General features: G+C 51.2%; 1 long non-coding RNA gene across 1 annotated transcript; it reads left to right on the forward strand.

Moving 5' to 3' along the window:
• The first annotated feature begins 1,014 nt into the window (after positions 1–1,014).
• Positions 1,015–7,158, forward strand: LOC122702565. The gene is made up of 3 exons (XR_006343280.1): positions 1,015–1,081; positions 5,022–5,097; positions 7,028–7,158. It is a non-coding gene; the product is annotated as an uncharacterized LOC122702565 (long non-coding RNA).
• Positions 7,159–8,484: the final 1,326 nt, after the last annotated feature.

Genomic DNA, 8,484 nt, shown 5'->3' on the forward strand with positions numbered 1-8,484 from the left:
TACCAAGCATCCAGGAGGCCCGCCATCCCACTGGGACCCCCCGAGCGCTAGCCCGCACCATTCTGCATGTCCCCCTTCCTCTCCTCCGAGTCATGAAGTTGGGCTTTTCTGTGGGGAGCTGGAGAGAGCCCATGTGGGGTGGTTTTCTCACGTGTGGAGAGGGCTGGCTAGTGGGTGGGCCTGAGCTGGCAGACTGGAGCCCAAAGCATCTCCCGGGCAGGGAGTGGGGGCTGTGACGGGAAAGAAACCAAGGAGTGAGAAGCGCTCTGGGGGTGTGGACAGGGCCAGAGGCTGGGTCTGGAGCTGCAAGAGGGAAGGGGAGGTGAGCGGGGGACTCAGGGAACCCAGGGGTCAGTCTGAATGGAGATCATAGCTGGTGCCTGGCCAGGAGCTGCTGGGAGAGCAGGCAGAAAGGAAGGGCCCTGTACCAGCCAGCACACCCTGGTTCTTGGTGCTCAGTCCCCCAGGCAAGATGTCAGGACAATACTGCTCCTCGGCAGGAGTGAGGGTCCCACCCAGCGCCTCAGCATAGCCTCAGGAGGATTAAGACTGTCCGCCCTGGGAAATTCCTGGTGACTCAGTGTTTAGGACTCAGCCCTTTGACTGTCAGGGCCTGGGTTCAATCCCTGGTCAGGGACCTAAGGTCCCGTAAGCCATGGATGCACCCCCTCCCAAAAAATGTCACCCCCTTTCGCCAGTTTGTCTGTGATTGTCCTAGTTAGTAGGCAGAATAATGCCTCCCCACCAAGGTGTCCACATGTAATGCCCAGAACCTGTGAATATGTTAGCTCACAGGAAAAGGACTTAGCAGACATGATCATGTTAAGGATCTTGAAATGAGGAAATCGTCCTGGATTATCTGGGAGGGTCCAGTGTGATCACAAGGGTCCTCATAAAACCTGGTGCAGAAGGTCAAAGTAATAGAAAGGCAATGTGACGGGCCACAAGGCAGAGAATGCAGGTGGCTCCTAGAATCTGGAAAAGGCAAGGAGATGGTTTCCCTGGAAGCCTCGAGAAGGCACACAGCATTGCTAATACCCGGACTTGGGCGTGGTGAGGCTGTTTTGGACTCCGACCTCCGGTAACGTAAAAGAAATTTGTGTTGTTTTAAACCGCTAAGTTTGTGGTGATCTGTTGCAGCAGCAATAGGAAATACTGTGTGGTGGGCGTCACCCTCTGCCCCATTCTCTTCCACCAGTGCCTATTCAACGTGACCCCAGGTGAGGGGAGGATCCCACCTGTCTCCCCCACGGCCCTGGCTGGGACCACCATGAGGAGGCCAGGAGGGGCTGCTGCCCACCAGCCAGGGCCTCCAGCTGGTAGGATCCCAGGCTCCTGGGCCAAGACCTTGGTCCCCCGGCCACTGCCTTCCTCACCTATGGATGAAGCAGCCAGGGGCCTGTTGTTTTCTCTGACCCTCTACCTTCCTCCCATTCTCTGGGGCACTGCTCCCCACTCCCAATGAGGAGAACAACATTTTCAAGCTGTGAAAGAAGGAGCCAGAAAAGACACACACACACACAGCGTTCTGGAAAACTTGTTTCCTGGGAACTAGATGTCCGCTACACCTGCTGTAAACAGGATTTTAACAAACAAACTCAGGAACTGCGCTGAGTGAGGGCAGGAGGCGGCCCGGCTGGGTCAGCATCCTTGCCCCTAGAATGCTGAGATTCCACTGCATACCTTCTCACTATTTTTTTCCTCTCTCCTCACAAAGCCCAGCATAGATCATTGTTGTTGTTCAGTCATTCAGTCACGTCCGACTCTGCAACCCTATGGACAGTAGCATGCCATGCTTCCCTCTCCATCTGTATCTCCCGGAGCTGATGCCATCCAACCTTCTCATCCCCTGTCACCCTCTTCTCCTCCTGCCTTCAATCTTTTCCATCATCAGGGTCTTTTCCAATGAGTCAGGCTCTTTGCATCAGGTGGCCAAAATTTTGGAGCTTCAGCTTCAGCATCAGTCCTTCCTGTGAATACTCAGAGTTGATTTCCTTTAGGATGGACTGGCTTGATCTCCTTGCAGTCCAAGAGACTCTCAAGAGTCTTCGCCAGCCCCACAGTTCGAAAGCATCAATTCTTTGGCACTCAGCCTTCTTTATGGTCCAACTGTCACATCCATACATGACTACTGGAAAAACTACACCTTTGACTAGACAGACTTCCATCAGCCAAGTGATGTCTATGCCTTTTAATATGCTGTCTAGGTGTGTCATAGCTTTTCTTGGAGCAAGCATCTTTTAATTATATAGATACTTATGCACAAATCACAAGGCACCCACATGTACACAAATATACACAGGGACACAAGTAGTACCAGTGCGTGCAAGAAGGAAACAGGCAAACACACATGTACCAACACACAAACAGGCCGTGTGCCCGAGAACCGACAGACGTGGACAGGCCCACATATACAGATCCTGTACACACTTGCACAGACCCACACTGGGCACACACACAGACATACACCTGTGCACGAGTAAAGAGCACCCGTGCAGATGGACCCCTAGACTCCTGTGAGCGGGGAGGACCATCCAGTACTTCACACACTCCCTGCAGGCAGGGAGGCGGGGCGTCCTGCTCTGGAGGACTCTGCTCTGGAGCCCTCTGCTGGCGATGCCAGGAATAGGCTGCCAGGCCCTCTTTGGCCCTGGAACAGAGGGGGCCTGGACTAGGGGTTCGGAGGGCAGGGTGATGAGGAGAGAAAGGGGATCAATTAGAGCTAAATCCTGAGCCCTCAGCATCCTGTCTCCATCTGGTCCAAAGGACTTTCTGCAGCCTTGACTCTAGGGCTGAAGGAGAGGTTTCTCCTGCAAAATTTCCTCTTGGACCCCAGCCTCTTTCTGTTAGACTCCAGGCCTGCCTCGTCCTTTCAGTGGGAATTACTAGGTGGCCGTGTGCAGAGGAAGAGATCCTGGCCTGGCAGTATACACATTCCCCTCTCTCCAGGACAAGTCGGCTTCCCCTCCAAAGTCCAGGACCCCAAGCTGGCTCCACCCTACTCCTTCCGCCCCACTTGAGCCCTCTTGCAGAGGCGGATCCCTGACTCTCCTTGTTACAGCTACCTGTTCAGCGGTAAAGAATTCACCTGCAAGGCAGGAGACACAGGAGACTCAGGTTCGATCCCTGGGTCAGGAAGATCCCCTGGAGGAGGGCATGGCACCCCCTCTAGTACTTTTGCCTGGAGAATCCCGTGGACAGAAGAGTCTGGCGGGCTACAGAGCATAGGGTCGCAAAGAGTCAGACATCACAGAAGCAACTTAGCATGCACGCACTTTCAAACCTCTACTTCCTGTATCTCCTCAGAGGAATCACCCTCCTGCTCTCATCACATTTCTCTTCCATTTTCTCCTGGGGGGAGGGGGAGGAGATGAAGAAGATTTGGGCTTTGGAATGAGACGGACGAAGCTGAATTCAGATCTCACCTCAAACGTGGGATTCACTCACCAGTGAATGGGCCTCCTGGGCAGCTAACCTAATTGCCCTCAGCCTGGGTTTCACCAGGTAGAATGCAGATCACGTTACTTACACAGCGGGGCGAGAGCATTCTCAGTGCCAGCACCAGAGCTGGTGTAAGGGGCAAGCCGGTCAGGCAGCTGCTTGGGTGCCATCTACAAGGTGCTCAGGCATCACTGGAAATATAAGGAGATGAAGAAAATCATGTCTGGAACACTTTTAAGAGTCAGCTGGATGTTCTGCTTTAATAAGCTACTAGCAGTGGGGCTGTTGTTTAGTCGCTCAGTCTGTTCGACTCTTTGCGACCCCATAGACGGCAGCACGCCAGGTTTCCCTGTCCCTCACTATCTCCTGGAGCTTGCTCAAACTCAGGGCCATTGAGTCGACGATGCCATCCAACCACCTCATCCTCTGTCGCCCCTTCTCCTCCTGCACTCCATCTTTCCCAGCATCAGCAGTGGGGTGGGGGAAACCCAAAAGAACAGGCCAGAATAATAGTTGATTTCTAAGCTGTTTTATAAGGAGCATGGGGCAAGGTCTCAGGTTTTTGTGTGTCTGATTGCAGCAGGTGAGTTCACAGTCAGAGCTGAACTGCTCAGAGGAGATGGAGTATTGCAGCACGGATCCTCTCCTCAGCCTGCTCTCTCCTTTCTCCAAGCAGAGATTAGTTCCACTACAGTAAAGCTGAACTCATAGTAAAGGAATGCCAGTTTGATGGGGCATAGAATGATTAGGCTGTGTTGGGAATCCACATGCTTCCCCACTGGGCCCTTCCTGACATATGGATGGTGCTTAATAGATGTTAGTTGGGTCTGCCTCTCCAGTACGTGGCCCTAACACTTCTCCCCAGACCCCTCCACTCAGCCCAGCCCTTCCTGCATCCTCTCTGCCCGGTCCTTGGGTCTACAGCCTCACTTGGTTCTTCACCATACTGTCTCCTCCACCAGCCTTACCCACTGGCCCCACCCATCCTGCAAGCCCCAAGAGTTCTAGCAGATTTCTTTTCTTGGGAAATCAGATAGTTCTTGTACATTATCCTTTTTGAAACAACAAAAGGCCTTCACCATCTTGCCCTGGAAATTATCTCTTTATCTTAAATGTCTAGTCAGGTAGTCAGTCCCTGCTTACCAGTGAGAAATATTTCAAAACTTGGATTCTGGGAAGTGGGTCAGGGTTCCAGACAATGAGCCAAGAGAAAAAATCTAGGACTCAGCGTTATGAACGGGGCTCAGTTTTCCAGGTTGAGCCATAAATGCTCATTTAACGCATCTCAAAGCTGAGTGCCACACACCCACACGGGGGAAAAAAGAAAAACCCTGCTGTTGCAAGACCTGTAGGTAGAAATGGAAAATAACAATGTGCATCTAGAAAAGTCTGTTTACTTTTTTCTTGAAAGCTGGTGCTTGAGGGAAAGGAGGTTTCTTAATAGAAGTATGAGGTGATGGGTGGGGCGCTCTGAAGGAAACTTCCAGGTGCATTTCAAGGGCTCTGAAGGCTGAAAGCTTTTGTTCTTCATCATTCTGATGGATCTTTCTGGAATTCAGTCTGCCTTTCTTTTGATGCAGGAGAAGTCCTGGCTCCATCCTGACAAGCAGTCAGCCAGCATTGTTTGAGCTGAAAGAATAGAACGGAGCTCCTGAGGTAACTGTGGTTGGGTTGTTAGAAAGGAGATGAAGGAAGGGGGTTCAGGGTGTGAAATCTGGGCTTTAAAGATGCCCTGAGGAGAATTCCCTGGCAGTCTGGTGGTTAGGATTCCATACCGTCATTGCTGAGGGCCCGGGTTCAATCCCTGGTTGGGGAACTAAGATCCTGCAAGCTGTGTGGTGTGTCCAAAAAAAAAAAAAAAAAAAACATCCCGAGGAAGAATGACCTGAACTGAACTGGTTGTGGAAGAAGAAACAAAGAACAAAAACAGAGGGAAGAGACTTCCCTAGTGGCCCGGTGGCTAAGACTCAGCACACACAACGAAGGGGGCCTGGGTTTGATCCTTGGTCAAAGAACTAGATCCCACATGCTGAAACTAAGAGTTCATATGCATAAACAGCTAAGAGTTTGCATGCTGCACCTAAGACCTGATGCAGCCTAATAAACTAATGAATATTGAAGGGAAAAAAAAAGAGAAAAAAGGCAGATTATGGTACATATGTGACCCTCCCTTCAACTGCAAAAGAAACAAAAGGAGGTGGGAACCGGACAGTTCCATAGCTGGCCATCAGGTGACACCACAGGCCCAGGACAGCTTGGTTGCAGTCCAGGGGACTCCGGAGGCCCCAGGGGACTAGGGGAGTCACGGGTTTGGAAGCACAGGGCGTTCTCAGATTCTGTCTCGTTTTGACTGAGTTGGAGAGAGATAGGCATGCACATTGCCTTCCTTCTCCAGCCCCCACCCCATCTCCTCTGAGGGCTTTATGCTGATACAGGAGGCCTGGGTACTAGGTAAAGTGGTGATGGATGGTGCCCAGAGGGAGGGGGCCAGGGACTGCGGGTGAGTAGAGAGAAGAGGAAGAGGGGCTCAGGAATGCCTTGGCCAGAACCCTGATAGCAGAAGGGGATCGAAAACAACGAACCTTTGTTAAAAGTCCACCCCCACTCACAGGTCCTGACACAGGCAAGCCCAGAGGGGAATCAGGCCGCCCCACCTATGGGGCTGCCCACAGATGCAGGTGATTCAGAGCTTAGGTTTGGCTGATAACAGCCCTGGATGAGCTGAAAATGCACCCTTTGTGAGGGTGGCCCTTCCTCAGGCCCCCTTCTCACTGTTGGGCTGGCTACACCAGGAGAGCTGCCTTGCAGGAAACAGAACTGACTGGAAAAAATGCAAAGAAATGGAATATTTCTCTGCAGTGAGATGCCGAGTGACAACTTCACGTGGCCTCAGACCAAACATGCAGGAGACTTGGTTCTCGGCCTTTTGGCTGAGATCAAGTGAAATGTGCCTTGTCTGGAGCCCACATTCTTTTCCTCCAGGTCTGCAGTCTCAGCGGGGTCCCCACCCTGTCACCCCCACACAAACCCCCCCGAGCTCCCCCAGGAGAAAGCAGCACTTTAAGTACTAAGTCAGGACTCTGGGCTCCAAATGGCCAAAACTTAGCTTGAATCAGCTTGGTGAAAAGGGACCGCTGACTTAACTGGTTCAATCAGGGCAAGGGTGGAGCTCACCCTGCTGGGACTCCCTTCTCTCTGCATCTCTCAGAGACTGGTGGCACCTTGTCTTCTGCAGGCTTTGCCCCACTTTGGCAGGGAAAATGACCATGGTCAGTTCAGGGTTACCTTTTCACAGTTTTATGACCAGACAGGAAATTGTACCATCCACTACTTGGTTAGGGAAAGGTCCTGAGGAAGTGTTCTCATTGGCTCACCTTGAGTCATGCACTCGGTTCTGGACCAACTGCCGTGGGCAGAGGGGTGCATTACTGTGGTTTTCCTGGACTGAGTCACTTGCCCAACCCTGTGGGAATGAGGTACAGGACAGACACATACAATACGAGAACCTCCTTGCTGTGCACTTGGGGTCTCATGATGCAGAGCTGCTAGCTGCTCCCCAAGAACAATTTCCCCTTTTCTTTAACAGAACAAAAGGTGCTTACTGGATGCATGGCTGCCGACAATAAAAACTGCACTTCCCCGTTTCCCTTGCTCACATCAGTGGGATGAACGTCTACCATGAACTTCTAAATGGGGAGCAGCCCCTCTGGACCCTCTTTCTCCTCCTCTGTGCAGTCTGGAAGTCTGTGTGAGGATGACCCTCTGGATCCTATGGATGAGGACAGGACCTCATAGAGATGGCACGATATCCAGTCAGTTAGAAAAGTCCGAGTCCCTGTAGTCATTTTGGCCCCAGTTTAGACACCGCTCTTGTTAGTGTGTGTTGGTCGCTCGGTCATGTCTGACTCTCTGCATGCCCATGGGCTGTTGTCTCTGTCCGTGGAATTCTCCAGGCAAGAATCCTGGAGTGGGTAGCCATTCCCTTCTCCAGGGGATCTTCCCGACCCAGGGATCGAACTCGGGTCTCCCGCACTGCATGCAGGTTCTTTACCATCTGAGCCACCAGTCTTATTTGGGGCTTCTGCTGATGGCACTAGTGGTAAAGAATCCTGCTGACAAGGCAGAAGATACAACAGGTACGGGTTCAGTCCCTGGGTCAGGAAGATTCCCTGGAGAAGGAAATGGCAACCCACTCCAGTATTCTTGCCTGGAAAATCTCATGGACAGAGGAGCCTGGCGGGCTACAGTCCAGAGGTCGCATAAAGCTGGCCACGACTGAGCAACTGAGCACAATATTACATCTTAAGTAATACATCTTGGGGCCTTCTATTGGTTCTCACTGCTGTAAGCTGAAAATGCCATCTCTTGTATCCAAGGCCAAATTTGTTCTCTGACCATGTATACTTCCATCCAAATCCAGAAAAGTCCTCCCTATAACCAACCCTTTGTTTGCTGAGAATATGACCAGACACATCACAGAGACCTAAGAGATTAGGTCTCCCTAACCCCAGAGATTATGCTAAAGCCTTTGACTGTATGGATCACAATAAACTGTGAAAATTCTAAAGGAGATGGGCATACCAGACCACCTGACCTGCCTCTTGAGAAATCTGTGTGCAGGTCAAGAAGCGATAGTTAGAACTGGACATGGAACAACAGACTGGTTCCAACTAGGAAAAGGAGTACGTCAAGGCTGTATATTGTCACCCTGCTTATTTAACTTATATGCAGAGTACATCATGAGAAACGCTGGACTGGATGAAGCACAAGCTGGAATCAAGATCGCTGGGAGAAATATCAATAACTTCAGATATGCAGATGACACCACCCTTATGGTAGAAAGTGAAGAGGAACTAAAAAGCCTCTTGATGAAAGTGAAAGAGGAGAGTGAAAAAGTTGGCTTAAAGCTCAACATTCAGAAAACTAAGATCATGGCATCCGGTCCCATCACGTCATGGGAAATAGATGGGGAGACAGTGGAAACAGTGTCAGACTTTATTTTTGGGGGCTCCAAAATCACTGCAGATAGTGATTGCAGCCATG

The sequence above is a fragment of the Cervus elaphus genome, chromosome 11, assembly GCF_910594005.1.
Source record: "Cervus elaphus chromosome 11, mCerEla1.1, whole genome shotgun sequence".
In the NCBI taxonomy this organism is placed as follows: domain Eukaryota; kingdom Metazoa; phylum Chordata; class Mammalia; order Artiodactyla; family Cervidae; genus Cervus; species Cervus elaphus.